At 36.7% G+C, this 22952-nt stretch overlaps 1 pseudogene; it reads left to right on the top strand.

Moving 5' to 3' along the window:
• Positions 1-22952, top strand: part of LOC100588552 — a 109887-nt pseudogene that overhangs the window by 5309 nt on the left and 81626 nt on the right.

The following is a 22952-nucleotide window of genomic DNA, read 5'->3' as shown; positions in this document are numbered from 1 at the left end:
CTCTTCCATTTCAGTTTGCCAACTTTGATTTGAGTATATCAATGCATTTTCAGAAAAAGTAGACTGAATCTTAAGAACAAAGCACCAAGTATTAGTGGCATTCTCAAGGAGAAAAAAGGTAAAAACTATTAAAGATATGCCTTATTGAGATCCTTTATATGATAAACTAAACTTAGCTAACTTAAAAAATATAATGTATTTGAATTCAGACCTTTCTATTTGAGTATCAAAACATATCTCAACTCATTGGAAAAGTAGCAAACATAAACATTATTCCACCTAAGGCATAACTACTTGAAGGTGCCCTTCAATCAGATGCCATAAATTATCTTGAGTATGAAGGAAATTGCAATATGAATAAACATAAATCATTAAAAATACAATCTGTCTTTCCAAGCTATGTATGAAACTGAATGAGATAAACTATAGGGCCGTATTTCAATATTGAAAGGAAACTCAGAATAATTTTTGCTGGATGGAGAATAGTGACATGCTATTATGATAAAAATTTACCCCAAACTGCCATTAATGTCTAATATAGAGAAAAGATAGCAATTATTATTATTAGTTTGAATAAGAGAAATAAAAATGGCTGAGTGTGTGGTAGAGAAAGTGTGGATTCAATAAAAGGGAGAGTATTTTAATTATAAGACAAATTAAGCAATGAAACAGTTGGCAAGGAAAATTTACTTTCATCACCGTCAAAGTTGGCTTCAGATCTAGTAAGAAATTCTTTTAGAAAGCGTTTATAAAGGACATTGTTTACAAATTTGCCAAGTTCATGTAAAAGATAACCTTTGAGAATTCCTTGTAGTACAAAAAAAGATATCATAATCTAGTTAAATATGACTTGATATTAAAATTAACTAATCTCAGGGTTTTTTCAACGCAGTTCCAAATGTTTAACATAGCTCTAGAAAGCAAGAGTTTAAAGAGGAAAAAAATGGGCTGTTTGAAGTAATACTTTTTGCTAGGGAAAACACGATACACATGTAAGGTATTATAACAGGAAACAGAAGTCCATAACCTAGAGCCAGTTATGTAATAACACAATTGCCTACACAAGGGGAAATGATAGATGTGTTCATTCCAATCCATTACTGAAATAAAGGATTTCTCATATGTGGAATATATGCATGTATATACATATATATATGTGGAGAAAAATGTATTTATTAATTATGTAAATATAGAGAAGAAAATAATTACTCCTAGAGAAAAGAATGACTTGAAAGTATTTTAAGTCCATATGAGCTGGGTCATTCCCTCCCTGTGAATCTTTCAAAGACATTTTTGCCTCTACTTCAATTTTCTTCTGTCATTTCAATTTATAATTATAAAAAGAGAACATTGCTTAGTGGTTAGCATAATGGGATATCATGATGAAATCATTAACAGAGGAATCTGAGACCTTGAGATGAAAAGAAATGTAAAGTACTATCTTTTAGTAATAAATGTCATAACTTAGATTGTGCCCACAGCAACTTGAAGTTTCAGTGACAGGGGACACAAGAAAAGAACATATCATCTGCATTTTTTGTAATGCTTCCGGATGCCAGGTCCTCTGCTAATTGCTGCAAATAAAAGGCAAGGACAGATACTGTGCCTGTCTCTAACAACTGGAGGAGGCAAGCAGTGAAACCAAATTATTGGTAAATAACAACTGGGATCAGTGCCTCAGAGGAAAGATACGGAGAGCAGAGAGAGAATGTAACAGAGGGCCTAATGTCCTCTGAATAATAATGGAATGGAAGGCTTTCCTCAGGAGACTGCTGAAGTATTAAAGGTAAACCAGGAGAAGGGATGGGGCAGAAGATATTCTAGGCACAGGAAACTGCATGAGCAAATGCCCTGAGTGGAGAGCGATCTTAACATATTGAAGGAAAAGAGAGGCCCTGCGGTTGGGGCACAAAAACCACAGAGAAAGTGGAGCCAGATGAGGTTGCAGAGCTAAGCAGAACTTCAATCATGTGAGTTTTAAGGCTCATTGCATTAAAAGTAATGGCAAAAACCACAATTAGTTTGCACCAAACCAATAAGACAAATCCAGGCTCAATTTAATAACAAGTTGAAATTCAATGGTGTTTTAATCTGAGAGATGAAATAGAGTAACAGGAATATCTACCTGTATTTCTGGTATTCAAACTAATTGTATGATAAGCATATAGATCCTGGGCCATGTTCACTGGAATCAGGGCCCAAGTTAGTGAAGGGGAATGTGGAAAACATGACCTATTAATTCCTAGGGATAAGGGTTTGCAAAGAGTAGCCTGGATTGGAAGGACATTGATCAAGGGAAAATTGTGGACTGAGCTGTGCATGGCTCTTAGCCTGGTAGGAAACCAGGACACAAATTGAGGGGGGCACTGGGGTATAGGAGAGCAAAACACTGCTGCACACACTTGGACATTTTCCTTTCCTTCCTGAAAGAATTAGTTGGAAGTGTGTTTCCTTTTGTTAATATTCTAGTATTATTTGCAAGATACCAGATGACTGCATTTGGTTCCTGTTGCTGGTGTAACAAATTGCTGCACCCTTAGTGGCTTAACACAACAAAAATTTGTCTTACAGTTCTTGGAGATAAAAAGTCTGAAATGGTTCCACTGGGCTAAAACTGAGGGAGACATTCCCTCTGGAGGCTTCAGGAGAAAATAGTTATATTTGCATTTTTCAGCTTCCAGGGGCTACCCACATTCCTTGGCTCCTGGCTCCATTCTCTCCTCACTTTGACCTCTGCTTCTATTGTCACATCTCCTTCTGTGCCTCCTGCCTCTTTCTTTTACTTACAAAGACCTTTGTGAGGACACTGGGCCCTGGATAATTTTCTCATTTCAGGATCCTTAATCATGTCTACAAAATCATCTGTGTCATAGTCACAGGTTCTGGGGATTGGCTAGTGGACATCTCCGGGGGACCATTACTCTGCCTGCCACAATGACATAGCCAAATTTCTGGTAATAATGGAAAAAATTGTTCTAATCATTCAAACCTCCCTTCTCAGAAAATAGTTGATATGAAAACTACCTTCAGCAATAGTAGAAATCAGGAATATATATTAATTATACTTTAAATAGAATAAAAAGGAAGAGATTGAAGAAGAACACAAGAGACTAACTCAGATTTTATCTTGTAGACAATGTGTAGGTATCTTTCAAAGGCTCAGTAGAGGAGATCTAGGCAGGACGCCCTCCATAGAGTCTGAATTAGAAGGGCAGAGTTGGCAAGAAAAGATTGAAAAGGTTGCACCTTGAGAAAGGAAGGTGCTAGTCCACATGAAATCCCACTCACTGCTGGCCATCAGTGGGTAGCCGCATGTGCTAGGCTGCATAAAGGAACAGTCACACCAAATTGAGTGCTTCTCTCTAATTGCCAATCAACCCACTGCATGTAAATTATTTTTCTGCCATTCATATATCCAACAAATATTTCATGAGTGCCACCACACTTACTACAGGTTCCCTGGATATGGCAGTGAATAAAACAAGGTTTCTCCTCTCACAAAACTTATGTTCTAGATGGGAGAGAAAGACATTAGAAAACAAATAATTTGTAAGATGGTATTAGGTAGCACTAGGCTCTAAAAGGGAAAGTAATGCTGAATAAGGTAGTAGGAGGGAGAAAAGAAAAAGAAATAAGAGACATCTGAGCAGGGACGTGTGAGTAGAAACCTAAAAGAGAGAAAGAGAGTTATCTAAATGGATTTTGCAGGGACATGCTGAGAGGAGAACAAGAATCAAAAGCATCTCCTTGGCATTCTCAGTGGACACTGAGGAGGCAGTATATCTGGGGAAGAGAATGCAAGCAGACAGTCGGAAGACAATGAGGTTAGGAAGGTGTCCTAAGGTGTGATTATGTAGGTCAAGCTTCTGGATTTTATTGTAAGGCTATTGGAACAGGGGAATGAGGAGATTTAATTTGCATCCTAAAAGGTAAGCAGCAGTTTACCAGCTACCAGGGAGGCAGGTGAGCAAGAAAAAATAATAAAGTTAGTCCTTCATTGTTACAGGGAATAAGTAGGGCAGCTTTAATTAGAACTCCACTTGAAGATTGTAGTATTGAAGAGGAAAGAATAAAATTTGCCTTTGTCTATTTGTGCTGCCATAACAAAATGCAACAGACTGGTAATTTTATAAACAATAATAACTTATTCCTCATGATTCTAAAGGCTGGGAAGCCCAGGATCAAGGCACTGACCAGACTGGTGTCTGATAAGGGCAGCTCTCTGCTTCCAAAGTGGTGCCTTGTAGCTACATGTTCCAGAGAGGAGGAACATGGCATCCTCACATGGCAGAAGGGATGGAAGAGCAAGAGAGCACTCCCTTCGATCTTCAGCCCTTTCATAAGGGTGCTGCTCCCACTCAGGAGGATGGAGCCCTTATAACTTATCACCTCCTGAGGGCCACACATCTTAATACTGTTGCACTGGGGACACCATCTTTCAAACTATAGCAGAAGTGATTGTGTGCTGCTGGAGAGGAGGTGGCATTCCTCTTTAACTCTGTCCATTATTTGGAAACCTCTGTCATCAATATTCAGCTTCACTGGCCGGGTGCGGTGGCTCACGCTTGTAATCCCAGGACTTTGGGAGGCCGAGGCAGGCGGATCACGAGGTCAGGAGATTGAGACCACGGTGAAACCCCGTCTCTACTAAAAATACAAAAAATTAGCCGGGCGTGGTGGCAGGCGCCTGTAGTCCCAGCTACTCGGAGAGGCTGAGGCAGGAGAATGGCGTGAACCCGGGAGGCGGAGCTTGCTGAGTCGAGATGGCGCCGCTGCACTCCAGCCTGGGCGGCAGAGCGAGACTCCGTCTCAAAAAAAAAAAAAAAATTCAGCTTCACTGAACAGGCTGAAAGGCATGAATGACCACACAAGCAGACAGTTGGGCTTCTGCCTGGTGATGATTCACTATGGGGCACAGAGTCTCTTCCCTGAGAGAAAGAGTAAAGCCAAAATGGAAGCAGTGGAGGCCAGGCCAAGAACGAAGGCTAGGTACAGAAAGCTAGTCAACAGCTAAGTAACCACAGGAAACAGAATAAAAAAAAGTGTCCAGGACCAAGAATCCATTACTGGAGGAAGTACTGATCTATGAACTGCCTCAATTTTTTGGGGCACTAGAATTAACAGAAAAAAATCCTGGTAATAGAAACTTACCCTAATCAACAATCATCCTGAAAACAAACAAACAAAAAGGATTCTGGTGGTATTCAGATGTACAGTAGTGGTACCCAGGTATGATCTACCTATATTTCTGTGAGGTAACTTTACAATCAGAGGCATATCTCTTATTTTTCCATAGATGACATATATTTTTAAAAGCACTAATACCTATCATTTAATTTGCATCATAAAAGAAGAGCAAAAGTAACACTTAAGAGTTGTATTTGAAATAAAGATGTACTTAAGACAGTGCCTTTGTGGTACTTCCTAGCCCTTTGAGAATATGTGCACAGCTTTGCAGTATCTTTCCAGGAAACATGTACAGAAAAGTTCAACTTGCATTTCAAATAAAAGACTATTTACCCTTATATATAGACATTTACCACTGTAGTATTTTATTATATAAGACTATAACCCTTTATTTGAAAAGATTATGACAACACTAAATATCAAACCTTACTGAATATTGCCACAGCTCTAAAAATGGTTTAAAATTTTATAAACTAAATAGGAAAGAATAAAACAGTGTCAACAATAACAACTCCAAAATATAAGGCCTGCAAAGGAGAGCAGTTGATAAAGAAACTAGAAATTCAGAAACTATAAACCAGAAAGTACAAAAGGTTTTTAAAATATTTATCATGACTTTTTAACTCCTTTTTAAAAATGTGTTCTAAGAATATAACACAATATTAATGATCATGATAACATGGAAGTATCATTTGAGTTTATTTTGATTTAGATTTCTCATTTGAGTTCTATTTCCTTTTTAATACTTAACAGGTATTTGATACATATAAATTTGAACAATACATAAGAATTTCTGTTTAGGATGTAGAAAGATGGAAGAAGGATCACTCCACCTGTACAACAAAGAATATGTCTGAAAATCTACAAGTCAACTTTCATTGAACATATCCAAGAGCTGAGATCATAAGGTGATCTGGTTTAAACATGGTTTGCTTTTCCTTACCAAAAGTCACTTTGAAATTTGACCCCAGTTTAGTGATATTGAAAGATGAAGCCTAATGGAAGGCATTTAAACCATGGGGCAGATTCTTCATGATTGGCTTGGTGCTATTCTCGTGGTAGTGAGTTCTCTGCCTGGTGATACTTAGTTTCCACAAGAGTGGATTGTTCTAAATGCAGGATGTTGTCACTTTCCATGTGTTTTGATTCAAAATGAAATGATCAATGAAATTAAATCTCTAGCCCTATTGACTAAGAAAAAAGAAGAGGTAGATTGCAAATGTAAGGAATGAAAAAAGGGACATCACTATAGACCCTATAGATGTTATAGAAATAATAAGGACATATTTTAAGCAATAATTTAACAAATTATATTCAACGAACAAATTTCATGATGACACAAACTCCCAAACTCACTCAATAAATTATGTATATATAAGACATAAATATATAAATCCTATATATAATTTTATTTTTACTTATATAAAAATATACTTAGTATTTAATTTTATTTTTATTTTATTTGATATATAAAATTTTATTTTTGTTTTAATTGATACATAAAAACTATATTTGTAGTACAAATGCTCCAAGAAAGAAAACACAAAGCCCAGAGAGTTTCATTGAAAAATTCTACCAAATGTGTAAAGAAGAAATAATGCCAATTTTACACAAGCTCTCCTCAAATTTAAAAGAAGAAGGAAAATGTCCCAATTTGTTTTATGAGGTTAATATCACCTTGCTATCAAACTCAGACGTATATATTAAAAGAAAAGTACAGATCAATTTTCCTCATGAAAATAAATGCCAAAATCACAATAAAATGTTACATAATTGAATCCAACAACATATAAAAATATAAATCAACAGTGTTTATTCCAGGAATGCAAGTATGGTTGAACATTCAAAAATCAACTAAATTAATACATCAAATTAACTAACTAAATAAGAAAACTACACGATGATCTCAATAGATGCAGAAAGAGCCTTAGGAAAAGATCAAAAATCCATTTATCATGGAAAACTTTAGACAAACTAGTAATAAAAAGGACCATCCTCATCTGAAAATGGGTATCTATAAAAAAAACTTACAGCTAACACCATACTTAATAATGAAAGAGTAAATGTTTTCTTCCTATGATCAGGAATTAAGCAAGGCTGTCTGCCTTTATAACGCCATTCAACAGAGTACTAAAATTTCTAGACAATATAATAAGACAAAACATTAAAATAAAATATATGCGAACTAAAATAAAATGAAATTTTCTTTTCCCAGAAATTCTGTTTACATAGAAAATTGTAAAGCATCTGCAGGAAAGATTCTAGAACCAATCTGTGAGTTTAGCAGGTCACAAAATACAAGTCAATACAGAAAAATGAATTGTACTTCTACCTTCCATCAGTGAATAATTAGAAGTTGAAATTTTAAAAACATACCATTCACAATAAGATGAAATACATGAAATAATTGGATATGAATATCATAAAGTATGTGTAGGGTCTGTACACTGAAATGTAGAAAATCCTGATGAAAGAAATCAAAGACCTAACAGAGACATACCATATCCATGGCCTGGAAAAGTCACTGCTGCTAAGATGTCAGTTCACCTGCAACTCTCCACACACTCAACACAACTTTAATAAAAATTCCAGCAGCATTTTTTAGAAAAACCAAAGATTTAATTTTAAAATTATAGGAAAATAAAAAGGCACATCTATAAGTAAATAAATAAGAACAAATTTGAAGGACTCACACTACCTGATTTCTAGACCTATTATAAAATTTCAGTAGTCAAGACAATACAGTAAGAAAGTATTAATAATCATGTAGATAAAGGAAACAGAAAAGAAAGGCCAGACATATTCCCACGTATTTACAGTCAATTGATTTTTCAGTAAAAATGCCAAGGCAATTCAATAAAGAAAGAAAAGTTTTTTTCAACAAAAGTGCTGGGACAATTGTATACTCACATGCAAAGACAAACAAAAACACAACATCAATTTCTAACTCATATCCTATACAACAATCAACTCAAAATACATCATAAACTAAATGTAAAATGTAAAATTCTAAGACTTCTAAGTGAAAACATGAGTGAAAATATTTGTGATCTTGAGTTAGGCAAAGATTTTTAAGATACAACACCAAAAGCAGAATCCATAAAAGAAAAAAAGTGATAAATTAGACATCATCAAACTGAACATTTCTTCTTGGGAGGACAGTGTTAAGAGACTGAAAAGACAGAAAAGCCATAGACAGGGAAAACAAGTTTGCAAATTATACATCTGATAAAGGACTTGTAACCATGCGACATATAAAGATCCTCGAAACTCAGAAATAAGAAAGTAGAGCGCCTCTGCCCGACCACCCACCGTCTGGGAAGTGAGGAGCGCCTCTGCCCGACCACCCCGTCTGGGAACTGAGGAGCGCCTCTGCCCAGCCGCCCCGTCTGGGAAGTGAGGAGCGCCTCTGCCCGGCCACCCCGTCTGGGAACTGAGGAGCGCCTCTGCCCGGCCGCCCCATCTGGGAAGTGAGGAGCGCCTCTGCCCGGCCACCCATCGTCTGGGAAGTGAGGAGCGCCTCTGCCGGGCCACCTATCGTCTGGGAAGAAGTGAGGAGCGCTCTGCCTGGCCCCGTCTGGGAGGAGCGCCTCTGCCCGGCCACCCCGTGTCTGGGAAGAAGTGAGGAGTGCCTCTGCCCGGCCGCTCCGTCTGGGAGGTCTACCACAGAGGCCAGAAGCAATGTGGGGGCTGGACGTGGTGGCTCACGCCTGTGGTCCTGGCACTCTGGGGGGCGAGGCGGGTTGATCACTTCGGGCTAGGAGTTCGAGACCAGTCTGGCCAACTTGGCGAAACATGAAAAATACAACAGACAAACCAACCAACCAACTCAGTGACAACAAAACAGGTCTACCCTGGAGTAGACCTGTTTTTCTATTTTCTATTTTTTTTTCTATTTTCCTCCCTTTCTGATCCTTTATCCCACTTTCTTTTTCTTCCTCTTCCTTCTCCCTCTTCTTTGTCAAATAGAGGATTGAGTTATTATCACTGATCCATATAAAGTCCCTCTCTCATTTAACTCCCACCCCCCATTTCTATTCCCCGACTTCCCATGTGTAACCTTCCTAATATGTTTGATATGCATCTTTTTGTTTGTATGTATTTTTAGAAAATGTTTATTGTTTTTGTGTGCAAAAAAATTAATAAAAAAAAGAAATAAGAAAGTAATGCTTTTTAAACAATGGTCCAAATATCTGAAAATTCAAATAGATTTATGAATAGCTAATAAGCATATAAAAATGTGGTCAATATTATTAGTCACTGGGGAAATGCAAATCACTATAATGTGATATTACTCTGCATTAATGTATTGGCTAAAATGTAAACAATTCAAAATGCTGACAGGGATGCTGAGTAACGACTATCACACATTGTTTTTGGCAATCCAAGATAGTACAGATACTTTGTAAAATAGTTTGACAATACAATACAAAATTGAACATACACTTAAAATAGTGACCACTCTGAGGTGTTTATCCAGGTGAAATAAAAGGTTTTGTTCACACACACAAAAAAAAACCTGTACATAAACTGTTACAGTGGTTTTATTCATGAACTGGAAGCAACCCCTATAGTCCTCAACTGCAGAATAAATGAACAAACCAAAGTGCATATATACAATAAATACAACTGAGCAGTAATGAAGAAAGAACCACCAATCCACACCACAACATGGATAAATCCCAAATGGATTATGCTGGGTAAAAGGAGCTAGACTCAAAAGGTTCCATGCTATATCATTTCATTTGTATGTCATTCTTTCAGAAGCAAAATATCAGGGCAAAAAGTGGATTCATGGATGCTGGCCTGGCAGCAGGCTGAGGATTGACTACAAAAGAGTTTGTAGGGAGATGGAGCTCTTCTAAATCTTGATGGCTGTGGTGTTCTATGACTGCATATGTTTGCCAAACTCTCAGAACTTTACACACACACACACACACACACACATCAATTTTACTCTATGTAACTATGCCCTAATTTAAAAAATCAGAAAAATTAAATATTAAAAACAACCAAGTCGATTATTTTAATAATATAAATCAGAGATGTGAACCAAAAAATGCATGTGGAAGAGACTTAAAACTATTTATTTTCAATATTATTTAGTAATAATTAAATATTCATCAGCCTGAGAATGTCAAAAGTTGAAACACACACAAAAAAACTTTTTTATAAAAGGAAATTATAACAATTACCCAAAAAAGTTAGTTTATTGAGAAATGTTCACACAGACACACACGCACACACACACACACACACACACCTAATGGTATATCAAGATACTTGAATATTTCATACTGTTTCTGTAATATCTTTGTACGCTAAGTCTTGAGGTTTTATAACAACTTCATCCAAACATGTTTTTATCTTATCCCTGCACAGATACCTAAAAGTTTCTAGTGAAGAAAGCTTAAAATGCTTTGCAAGCTAACTTCTAGGACCATCTGTTGTGTCATTAAGAGACTGGCTAGGTCATAAGATGTTTCAAAAAACAAAACAAATGCACTACACTGCAGCAAGTGTGGACTGCAATTTTTCCTGAGGCATCTTTACTGAGTAGGTCCCACTCTGAACAAAGGGATACGTCTCAGTTTGTTCTACTGCAACTAATATGTTACAAGCAGCAATTTATTTCTTGTTTGACTTTAACAAAAATCAAACCTGATACAGTGGGTTTAAAGGCAGTTGAAACAGAGTACATGTGGCACATAATAGGGTGGGGGCTGTTACAGACCTCAATTCCATGACCATCTAACCACACATCAACCACAAGATCACAAATAAGAGTCTTAAATTTTTAGCTTCTGTTTTCTGATTTAAGAAATGGAGATTGGAAGAAGAAATTCTCATTTCTTCATTCATTTGACAGTTATATTTTGCACATGTACTGTGCATGCACTGAGCTACGAACATCAGCATGGGCATTTTCTGAGGCTTTCCATGGTTGTGCAGAAGACATATTCATCCAATAATAATACTCATAAGCAAATAAATGCTTGAAACAAGCTCAAAATATTCTATGAGAGTCATAGAAAAGAGGAACTGGGCCTAGACTGGGATTGAGGCTGTGGAATAAGGGGCCGGAAAGCTTCCTCTAAAGACATGATATGTAAGCTAAGATCACACACACACACACACACACACTCACACACACACACACAAACACACAAATAGGAAAGCCTGTTACCTGACAATAGGTGAGTATTGTATAAAATTGTTTATTTTGTGCTACAAGAAGAGTAAATGTTCTCCAGCACTAATGAAATATCTGAATTTCTGATAGGCATCGAGTAAGACTAGAGGAACTTTCTCCAGGAGCATCTGCAGCTCCTGTGAAAACTGTTGGATGCAGACAGAACACTAGGCTGTAAGTAACAACTTCAGGCTCACATTAGAAAAAAAAAAAAAAAATCTTTTCCTGAATATTGAGTCTTACTGCTTGCCCAGCTCTCTCCTTTTTCAAGTCATGCAAAGCTTTTAGTAAAGGAAATTTCTCAACACCTAGCTGGCTACAATCAATGTGTTCCACATAACTCTCCACTGTGAGGACTATAAAAATAGAATCTGAAATTTAGGCCTGGGACTCTGGGGAACAGAAACACAGATAAGTGAGAGAAAGTGTTTCCCTTTGAATTCTGATACCTGACATTTGGACCTGAAAACTCGGTGCAAATGACAGAAAAGTAAAGCAATGTAAGAAATGAGAGCCACACAGGGAAATGATGTCATTAAGATTTTTCCTACTTGTTTCCTTTCTTTTTAAACGTTGACCTTGTGGTTATAAGATCTGGGAGCTTTTGAATACAATTTTCTACAGGTAAAGCTCATCTGATAGACCTGTTGATCACTGAGACTGCTTTGAACAAGCCAGGACTGAAAGAATCATCTCTTCTTTTTACCTGACAAACCTGTGCATTCTGAGGGTGGCTTTCATGGAATTAGGGCAAGAGGACAAGACATGAAGCCAATGCTTAGCAATGCAGGGTATTTGTTTCCTTTCCCCATAGATTCCCTCAAAATTAGTAAGAGGGCCAGCTAATGCTTTCTATCACCTTCTAAGTAACCTTTACCCTTAGGTGGATTTCATCTTTACAGGAAGGAGAAATTTGCCTCCTGGTAACTTAAATCTACCTAAAAAAAAAAAAATAAATAGAGATTTAGAATGGAAAGAGGTCTTTCAGGGATTCTAGTTCACACTACACTTTTTAAGAATAAAATAATGGAACCCTACGTAGATTGTACGACTTTCTCAAGACATTATTTTTGATGCTATGGACTTAAAAATGTAATTTATGCCAGAGTGGGGATGTTGTGTGAATGATCTGTGACATGATTCTGTGGCTGTCAGCCACGATTTTAAATGATGATCTGTCAAGGAACCCAGACCATATTAATCAAGTCTTCACAAGATATGCTTCCAAGTATGTTTAGTTCCTTCCATGCCCTGGCCCCAGTTTCTCTAAACACTCGTATGTGTATTGTTCTATCTTATTGAAGATGCCAGAGTAGATTGTATTTCCCCGTGATGTCTTCCTCAGTCCTCATATCCACATGTTGTTCCGCAATGTGACTTGCCACATTTCCAAGCAGGGTGGATCTATATTTGCCTCCATCAAATGTTGTCAGGCTTTTGATGGCTTCAATATAGATTTGACGCTGTGTGACTTCCAAGACTGGGCCTTAAAAAACAATGCAGTCTCACCAAAGAAGTTATTAAAATGACAATTAAGTATATGAAAAGACACTTCCATCACATTTCGTCAGGGAAACTGAAACGAGACAGCACACACAACTTATCTATTAGAATGGTAAAAATCCAAAATGCTGGCAGCACTGAATGCTAGAATGGTGAGCAACAGGAACTGTCATTCATTGCTGGTGGGAATGCAAAGCTGTGCAGCCACTTTGGATGACAATTTGTCAGTTTCTTACAAAACTAAGCATACTTCCTCCCATATGATCCAACATTTGAAAGTGCATGGGCACACAAAACCTGCAAGTGGATGTTTATAGCAGCTTTACTTATAATTGTCATAATTCAGAAGCAACCACGGTGTCTTCCAACAGGTGAATGGATAAACTGTGGTACATCCAGATAATGGAACATTCATTAGTCCTAAAAAGCAGTGAGCTATCAAGCCATGAAAAGACATGGAGCAATCTTAAGTGGATATTGCTGAGTTAAAGAAGCCCGTATGTGGCAATGTAAGACATCACTGATAACAAATATGCCACTCTGGTGGGAATGTTGATGGAGAGGCAGAGATTTACGGAAACTTCCTACTTCCTACTCAATTTTGCCGTGAACCTAAAACTGCTCTGAAAATTACATTTATATTATTTTTTAAAAATAATGCATCTCCCACCTGGGTGCCCACCACTGTTTTTGGAGAGCTGAGCTACATGTAAGAAACATATATTGTGAGGAAGTCTGGGAAATATGGAGAGGCTACATGCAGTGCTCCCTTCCTTACCCACAGGTCAGCCTCAGCCAAGGAGCCAGTGGACAATAGGCATCCACTGCCAGACTTGCAGGTGAGGACACCCCAGTCAGTCCAGCCTCAGCTGTTAGTCACTGAGAATTCCCAACAAGGCACCAGAAATCACCAAGCAGAGACAAGACGTCTTTCCTGTGCCCTGCTTGAATTTCTGACACACAGTCTGGGAACACAATTAAATCATTTTTGGATGCCCCTTATCTTTGGGTGGTTTGTTTTTGCATCATTGGTAATTGGTCTACTTACTGAGGGGCTAACCTGGGAGAGGCAGTGCTCCAGAGAGGCTGTTTCAGATCCTAGTTTGTGGATGAGGCTTTCTGAGTCCAGCCCTCCATGAGGCACCATATGAGCTCAGGACACCAGAGAAGCCCTGTCTAGGCTTTGGGCAGCGATTTTCAGCTTGTGAGGTCATAAGACACTCAAGAGAATGGTATCACTGAGTGTTTCATTCTGAGATTGAGCTTCTCCCCACTAAAATGGAGACTGACTGTGAAGACAAAGGGATAGAAGTGACTTGGTAGAAGTCAACTTGTATAAGCAGAAACAAATTAACCCTCACACCTCAATCAACTGAACAGATATAACAGAAGAAGCAACAGCTCTCCGACATTGGACACCAGGTAGTGCAGGACAGTAATCCCTAAAGAGGAGAAATAAAACAGTGAGTCCTATAATTGCCCTGCCTCATTGCCCAGAGAGGGCTTAGATAATAACTGCAGGAGGGGCAACCAAGGCAGGGCCCTGCATTTGTCTTAGTTGAGGAGACAGACTTGGAAATCCACAGATGCCAAGACAGGTAAACAGCAAGGAGCAGTTATGCAGAGAGAGATACCCAGAGACCTGCCCTTGGCCTTCAGCTGAGTATCATCAGCACACATGTGTAAGGAAACAGCCCAAGGCTGGGGAAGAAATCGCTAGAAAGGAGCAGAGAGGGAAATTCCTTGAGCTCACTCAGAAACAAGAATACTTTATGTTCCCATTAGGAAAAGCAGACACAAGACACTGGATGGAGCACCCAGTCTTGCTGAGCATGGGAAACACCAGCTCTAAATTAAATCTACTCTTGTCCCACCATGTTGTTAAGCTCATTCTCAAAAGATCAAACTATTTCCAAGTCACTTGACTGCATCTCAAAGCTAAACTCAGAATATTTGCAGGAATAAAAAAATAGCCTGTACCAACAAGGTAAGAATACAATGTCTGGCATCCAACTGAAACAACCAGACATAGAAGAATAAAAATATGACCCATATGGAGGAGAAATCCCAATACATCGAAACAGACCTAGACATGACACAGAGAACAGAATTAGTAGACAGACAGTTCTTATAAGTGTAATCCAAATATTCAGGAAGGTGGAGAAATACCTGGGCATTTGTTAACCAGACCTTTGGAAGGTATTTTTTAAAGTCTCAAAGTGAACTTCTAGAGATGAAAAGTATGTTTGAGATGAAAATATACTAGATAGGATACTAGATAGGATTAACTGCAGATTGAACACTCCACAAAAAATGATTAATCAACTTGAAGACATAGCAATAGAAGCTATCCCAAACGAAATGTACAGAGAAAAAAAAACTGAAAAAAAAAAAAAGAAAGAAACAGAGAAGCCAGACAATTGTAAAAAACAAACTGAAAATGCTGGAACAGGTAAAAAGTGAGGAAGATATTGAAAACTAATAAACAACCAGAGGCCAGTAAGATGCAATATGTCATTGGTTAACACAGGACAAATTGCTGTGGTGGTGACTACACACCATGGCTCCAATATTATCTAAATGTAACACATTTCTGTTGACCAGAAATAAGCAAGGTCTTAGAACAGCTGCCCCCGGCTAAGCCAAAATGGTACGCACGAAAGATGAAATTCAGGGAAATCACTGAATGTGAGTGGAGTAGTCACTATTTAAGATCATCAATGGCCACTTTGTGATATCTGTGTACTATTTATTTTATTATACATTTAACCATATTTTTACACAATAGATAAAATGTTTATTTACAAAGACAACAAGTGATTTTTTAAACTTTTTATTTTGAAATAATCATAGATTCACAAGAAGTTATACAGATGTTACAGAGCGATCCTGTGTACTCTTCACCCCATTTGCCTGATGGTTGCATCTAACATAACTATAGTACAATATCACAGTCAGCACATTGACACTGGCATTGTGTGTGTGCAGTTCCATGTCATGTAACCCCTTGTGTAGATCAGTGAAAGCCCCACCTCAGGAGACAGAGCTGGTCCACGGTCGCAAAGATGTCCCTCATGTCACCCCTTAATCATCACAACTCTCATCCCCCTGCCCCATCCCTAATTTATGGCAACTACTAATCTGTTTGCATATCCATAATTGTGTCATTTAAAGAATGCTGTAGAAGTGCTGTAGAATGTGGATTCTGTGGAATCCACAGAATGTGACTTTCAGAAATGGGCTTTTAACACTTAGCATGATGCTGTTGAGATCCACCCAAGTCATGTATATCAGTAGTTCATTCCTTTTTATTCCTGAATAGCATTCCATTTTGTCAATGTATCACAGTTTGTTTAACCGTTCACCTGTTGTAGGACATCTACAATGTCCTGCTTTTGGCTATTACAAATAATGCTGCTATAAACAGTCATATACAGTTTTTGGCTAAGCCTAAGTCTTCATTTCTCTGGGATAAATGCCCAGGAGTGCAATACCTGAAATCGCTGAACAATTTCGAGAGTGGCTGTACCGTTTTACGTTTTGACCAGCAACAAATGAGAGATCCCATTTTTCACGTCCTTACCAGGATTTGGCACTATTGCCAAATAGTGACACAGTTCTGATAGCTGTGTAGGTACATCTCATCACAGGCTTACCCTGAACTTCTATGATGACTATTGATGTTGAACGTCTTCTCATATGCTTATTTGCCATTCATTTATCATCTCTGTGAAATAACTCATCATTTCGTTTACCCATTTTCTAACTAGATGTTTTTACGGTTAAGTGTTGAGATTTCCTTATACATTTTAGATATGAGTTATTTGTAAGATTTATGGTTGATGCATATTTTTCCCAGCCTGTAGCTTGTCTTTATAGCCTCTTTACAAAGTCTTTCACAGAGAAAAATTCTTAGTTTTGATGTAGCCCAATTTACTGATTTTTCTTTTTATAAATTGTGCTTTTGGTGTCATATCTAAGAACTGTTCATGAAGCACTGAAGAAAGTCCCAGAGATTTTTCTCCTGTGTCTTCTTCTAAAAGTTTTAGAGTTTTAGGTTTTACATTTAAATGTATGATTCACTTAGAGTTAATTTTCATATAAAGTGTCAGCTTTAGTTCAAGTTTCCCTGTTTTACCTACAGATATCCAAGTGTTCCTACACCATTTATTAGGAAGAATATTCTTTGCACATTAAATTGTTTTTGCACATTTATCAAAAATAACTTGGCTGCACTATTGTGGGTCTATTTTGGGTTTCTCTATTCTGTTCCATTGATCTGCCTATTCCTCTGCCAATACCACAGTATTAATCACAAGTTACATAATAAATTTTGAAATCAAGTCATCCTTCACACTTTATTCTTTTTCAAAATTGTTTTAGCTATTCAAGTTCATTTGTCTTTTCATAACAATTTTAGAATAATCTTATTTCTAAAAAAAGACTTTTGCTGATATTTTGATAGATATTGCATTAACGTTGTATATCAGTTTGTGAAGAATTAACATCTTTACTCTGGTCTATCTCCAATCCATAAACATAGTATGTTTAGATCCATTTATTTAGACTTGTGATTCATTTCTGCAGCCTTTGGTAATTTTCTGAATCCAAGTCCAGCATGTGTTTTATTAGATATATACCTAAATGTTTCATTTTTTGAGTGATTATAATGAGATTGTATCTTTGATTTTGATTTCTGTGTGTTCATTGCTAGCATACAGAAATATAATAGATTTTTTTTAGCTTTTTTTATTGTATTCTATGATCTCACTAAACATATTATTTAGTCCTAGAAGGTATTTTTTTTGTTGGTTTTGATAGATACTTTGGCATTTTTACATAAACAATGAGTTCATCAGCGTATATGGACAGTTTTATTTCATTCTTTTCAATCTATTTGCTTTTATTTCCTTTTGTTGCCTTATTACATTGACTAGCATTTCTAGGACTACATTGAAGAAAGATGATAAGCATGGACATCCCCCACTTGTTCTCAAATTTAAGGGGAAAACATTTGGCAGGGCGCGGTGGCTCACGCCTGTAATCCCAACACTTTGGGAGGCCAAGGTGGTCAGATTGCCTGAGGTCAGGAGTTTTGAGACCAGTCTGGCCAACATGGTGAAACCCCATGTCTATGAAAATTACAAAAAAAAGAAAAAATTAGCCGGGCATGGTGGCACGTGCCTGTAATCCCAGCTACTCAGGAGGCTGAGTCAGGGGAATTGCTTGACCCAAGGAGGTGGAGGTTGCAGTGAGCCAAGATCACGACACTCCACTCCATCTAGCCTGGGTGACACGGCGAGACTCCGTCTCAAAATAAAAAATGAAGAAAGCATTTCAGCCTTTCACTATTAAGTGTGATTCTAACTGTAGGGATTTTGAAGATGCTATTTTTCAAATTAAGGAAGTTTCCCTTAGTTCTAATTTTCTGTGAGTTTTTATCATGAGTTGTTGTTCCATTGTATCAAAGGCTTTTCCAGCATCAATTCATTTGAACATGTGATTTTTCTTCTTTAGCCTGTAAATAGAGTGGATTACAATGACTGGTTTTTTGACTATTGAACCAGCCATATTCCATTCATCATAGTAGATAATTCTTTGTGTGTATTGCTGAATTCTACTTGCTAATATTTTTCTTCCATACTTTTTATTTTACAAATAAGAGTTTTTGCATTCATATTCATGAGGAATACTGGTCTGTACTTTTCTTCTTTTGTACTGACTTTTCCTGGTTTGGATATCAGTAAATACTGTATATGACCTGACTTTGCGCATGTTCTCTCCTCTTTTATTTTAGGGAAAACACTGCATAAAATTCATGTTGTTAATTTATCTTTAAATACTTTGTTGAATTCTCCAGTAAAACCATGTGGACTGGAGAGTTTTGGAGGGATCTTTTCAATTGCAAATTTAACTTCCTTAGTAGACATAAGGCGAGTCTATCATCTACTTCATAATGGACAAATTATGATAGTTTTTTGAGGAAATAGTCCATTCCAAGTGTTCCTATTTATGTGTGTAGAATTGTTCCTAGTAAATGCTTATTATCCTTTTGATTTCTGCAGTATCTGTTGGGATATTTCTGTTTTATTGGTAATTTGTTTCTTCACTCTTTTCTTGCTAGTCTTGTAAAAGGTTCGCAGATTTTATTGACTTTTTCAGAAGCCAGCTCCTTGATTCTTGGGTTTTCTGTTAGTTTTCTGTCATCAATTGTATTAATTCCTGCTTCTATCTTTATAATTTCCCTCCTGCTGCTTGCAATAGGTTTCCTTTGCTCTTATTTTCTTTTCATATCTTGATGTGGGAGCTTAGCTTATTGATTTGAAACGTTTTCTATTTTCTGACGTAAGAGTTTACTTTTATAAGCTTTCCTCTCAACTATATCACCTGCATCCCATAAGTTCTGATATGCTGTATGTTCATCTTCATTCAATTCAATATATATATTTTTTAATTTCTCTTAAGACCTCCTCTGTAGCCCATTGATTACTTGGTAGTGTGTTGTTTAGCTTCTAAGTGTTTGGATATTTTCCTGTTATTTTTCTCTTTTTTATTTCTAGTTTGATTTCATTGTGGTCAGAGAACAAAGTCTGTATTGTTTCAAATATTTTAAATTTGTTTAGAGGATTTTTCCCCCCATGATTCAGGATATGGTCTATTTTGGTACACAGCCCACAGGTACCTGAAAAGAATATGTATTCTACTGTTCTTGGGTAGATTGTTCCATAAATAATGATTAAAATCTGTTGGCCAAAGATGTTTGAGTCCTTTATGTAATTTTTATAAAATTACTTTGGAAAATAATGAACTAAAAACTGAAGAAATTAATTGTAATAAGTCAGAGAGACAAAAATGCACAAACTTAAAACATAAAATGTTCCTATGCCAAAAGAAAAATACTATGCTGAGCAAAGGATAGAGAGACATATCATAGAAAAATAAATACAATGACCAACAAACATTAAAAAAATTTTAAGCCACACTGGTAGTTAAAAATGGAGATTAAAATGAGGAAATACTTTTTTTGACTCTTTAATGCAGTGAAGGTAAAAAGGCAATATTAATTCCAGTGATGATTTGTTGAAACTAAACTATTCTTACTGGAGTGAAAATATAAATGGTGAAAAACTTTTAGTGGTAAATTTGGCCTTTTGTTTATAATTCTTATATGAAAAATTTCTTCAAGAATGTGTTTACTATCTTTCTTTGTTGGGTGAGAAAGGAAAAAATAATGAAGTTTATTTACGAACTAAAATGTTATTTTAAAAAATACTCGTACACAAAAATATAATATTCACAGTATTAGTTATATTGTTCTTACTAAATAATATAAAACAGTTAAGGCAATAGTAATGAGATACCAATCTGAGGAGTAATATTTCAAAGAATACTAAAATTCTGGTATAACAAATTTTAGAATATGGATTGGTGAGGAGCAGACAGTGGTCAGAACAAGAACAGGGAATACAGTAAGAGGAGTGAATCCAGGTCAAACCGTGTGGTGGACATGGCTCCCTTCCTGCTTCTACATAGCACACTGAACTTTCTGACCTACAGCTCCCTACTTTGAGCAGGCATCTGTGTAGGGAGCACTGTCACCATCAAGTTACTGTCCAGGAAGAGTCACTAGCATTCTTTCAGTCATCAGACATATTCATTTAGAGGCCTAAACCAAGAGCGAAAGAATGAGAATTCAAAATATTTTATGCTGTATTTTCCCAATGAGTCCCATTTCAAGATTGAAAGAGTAGATATTTCATTCAATCACTAAATTGTTCTACTCAAGTTTTTGGCGGTAGTTTTGTGTTTGTGTTTGGTCTTTAGCAAGAATAATATTTTTATTTTAGTATTACCTTAATGCCAATTAATTTATGTACATTCTTATTATTCCTTCCTTTCATAAGCTTCTCCTATTTGGTTTGACAAGCTTAAATATCATTTGACTCTCACCTCTAACCTACTCAGTAAGAGTTTTTTATTTTCCCATTTCCCTATTTTTTAGCTTCCATTTTAAGTTGGCTATTAATACATTATAGATGATATTACTAGTACATATTATTGTTTCAGTCCATTTCCACTGTAAGTTAGTCTTAGATTTACAGAGAAATACATTCTATTTTCCCTGCTGTTCTTTGTTACCCAAGTTTCTTCAGCAGTCTCTTGTTTGCATAAAGCTTGTTTTCTAGCATAATCCTCAGGAAGTGTTTCTGAATACAAGATTCCCAGAGCTCTTGCATGTTTAAATTGCTTTTCTATTGCTTCGAATCTCAAAGAAATTCGACTGGATATAGAATTCTTTACTTGCATTTTTCTTCCTTGAGCTTCTTGATGGTGGCATTCCACAGTTGTTTAATGCAACAGCAGGTATCATACTGATTTTCTTTTCCTTCTCAGTAATTTTCTTTTCCTTCTTACCTGGAGGCCCTTGAGATATTTTTCCCTTTATCTTTGTGTCTACTAACTTTGCTAGGGTAGTTTTTAGAATTGACCATTTTGAATCGATTTCCTCGAGTATATAGTGGGTTCTTCTCATATGTAGTTAAGTCTCTTATTTAACAGATATTGTTCTTCAGTTACAGTTTTAAATATTAGTTCTCTCATTGTTTTATGTTTTCTCTTCATTGACTCTAATCATGTATTTTAAGCTATCTTCCCCCGTATTCTATGTCTGTCACAAAATTTATGTCAGATGTTGTGTACTTCCTTTTACTGTATTTTTATTTTCTTAATTCTTTACATTCTTATTGTTCATCCCCCTTTGGTACTTTTTGTAATATCTACTCTACTTTGGGGTCTTTGCAGTTGAGTTATTGTTTCTGAGATACTTTTGTCTGTTTTGTTTTTTAATTTATAGTAAGAATTTTGTTGACTCACTTTTCACTCTCTTCTGGTTGTCCATTTCCATGCTGAGTTTTGACATTTTAGATACATGATATGCTTTTTTATGTGAAACGGCTTTATTTAATTAAATTTGATTCAATTTTATATCCTGTGTTACAACTTTTCTCTATCTGATGGTTCTCTTTTTAAAACCGTTTTGGTTGTTGCAATTTGTTTGACTTTGTAGGGATGTTCATGACGATCTTTTCATGATTCCTAAGTAAGATGCTCCTGAACTAGTAACAGCAAGCCATGCTGGGGTGGGGGTGGAGGTGGGGGTTTTGTGGCTTCCTTGGTTTCTTAGTTCAAGAGTGCCCTCTCCTGCTGCTGCAGTAGGTACACTTGCTTTAATTAAAGGACCCTGATTTGCTGTTATTAACTTGGTCAGCTTTATTCTGATTCTTTGAAACTAACTTTATTCAGTAAGGCCTGCTTTCCTCCTTCGCTTTATGACTAAGTCTCCAAAGGTGTCTTGTCCTATCTCCAAGGCACCTCTCTCTTCCTGAGCAATGCACCTTCTCAATGCTGCCACCCTGCACTGGTGCACTTCCAAGTCATGCCTTTCCATTCCCTGGGGACCAGTGCTCTGGGCCACCATGTCTCACACAGGTTTCCAATGTTTCTCCTTCAGGAAGAGGCTCTTTCCCACTGTGGATAGACTCTGAGGGTTACTGTCTATGTTCATCACCATTAGGATCTGACCACGGCTTCCTCCCTCTACTTCTGATTTTCAGGTCTGGTATAGGCTAAGATGTTTACTTCCACATTTTTAGGTAAATGAAGTTTGTCTTATTCTCTGTCTCCAAGTTCTACTCCAGCATGCGTTTTGGATAATTCTATGCATCCTCTCTGCTGGTCTCTATGACTTCTTCCAGGACTTACTGAGAGAGTCTCCCTTTACTTCACAAAATCTGGTGGTTTACCTCTCTCAGGCTTAATTTCTCCATGTAGCCTAAAATTAATCTGAAAACCTCTAATCTAGTAATTTCATTTCTATGAAGTGAAACTAAAGAAAACTTGGAATATAAATAAAAATGTGTGTATAATGAGACTAAAATATTAATTATCATATTAAATTTGAAATTAAATTGTCCAAAGAAAAATAACTTATTACAGTCATAATCTAGAATGTATTTTGCCCTTATAAATCATGTTTGTGATAAATAATGATTAATGTGGGAAAAAGTTC

This window comes from Nomascus leucogenys, chromosome 17, assembly GCF_006542625.1.
Source record: "Nomascus leucogenys isolate Asia chromosome 17, Asia_NLE_v1, whole genome shotgun sequence".
In the NCBI taxonomy this organism is placed as follows: domain Eukaryota; kingdom Metazoa; phylum Chordata; class Mammalia; order Primates; family Hylobatidae; genus Nomascus; species Nomascus leucogenys.
Note: the sequence above shows the minus strand (reverse complement) of the source record. Positions and strands in the feature narration are given on the sequence as shown.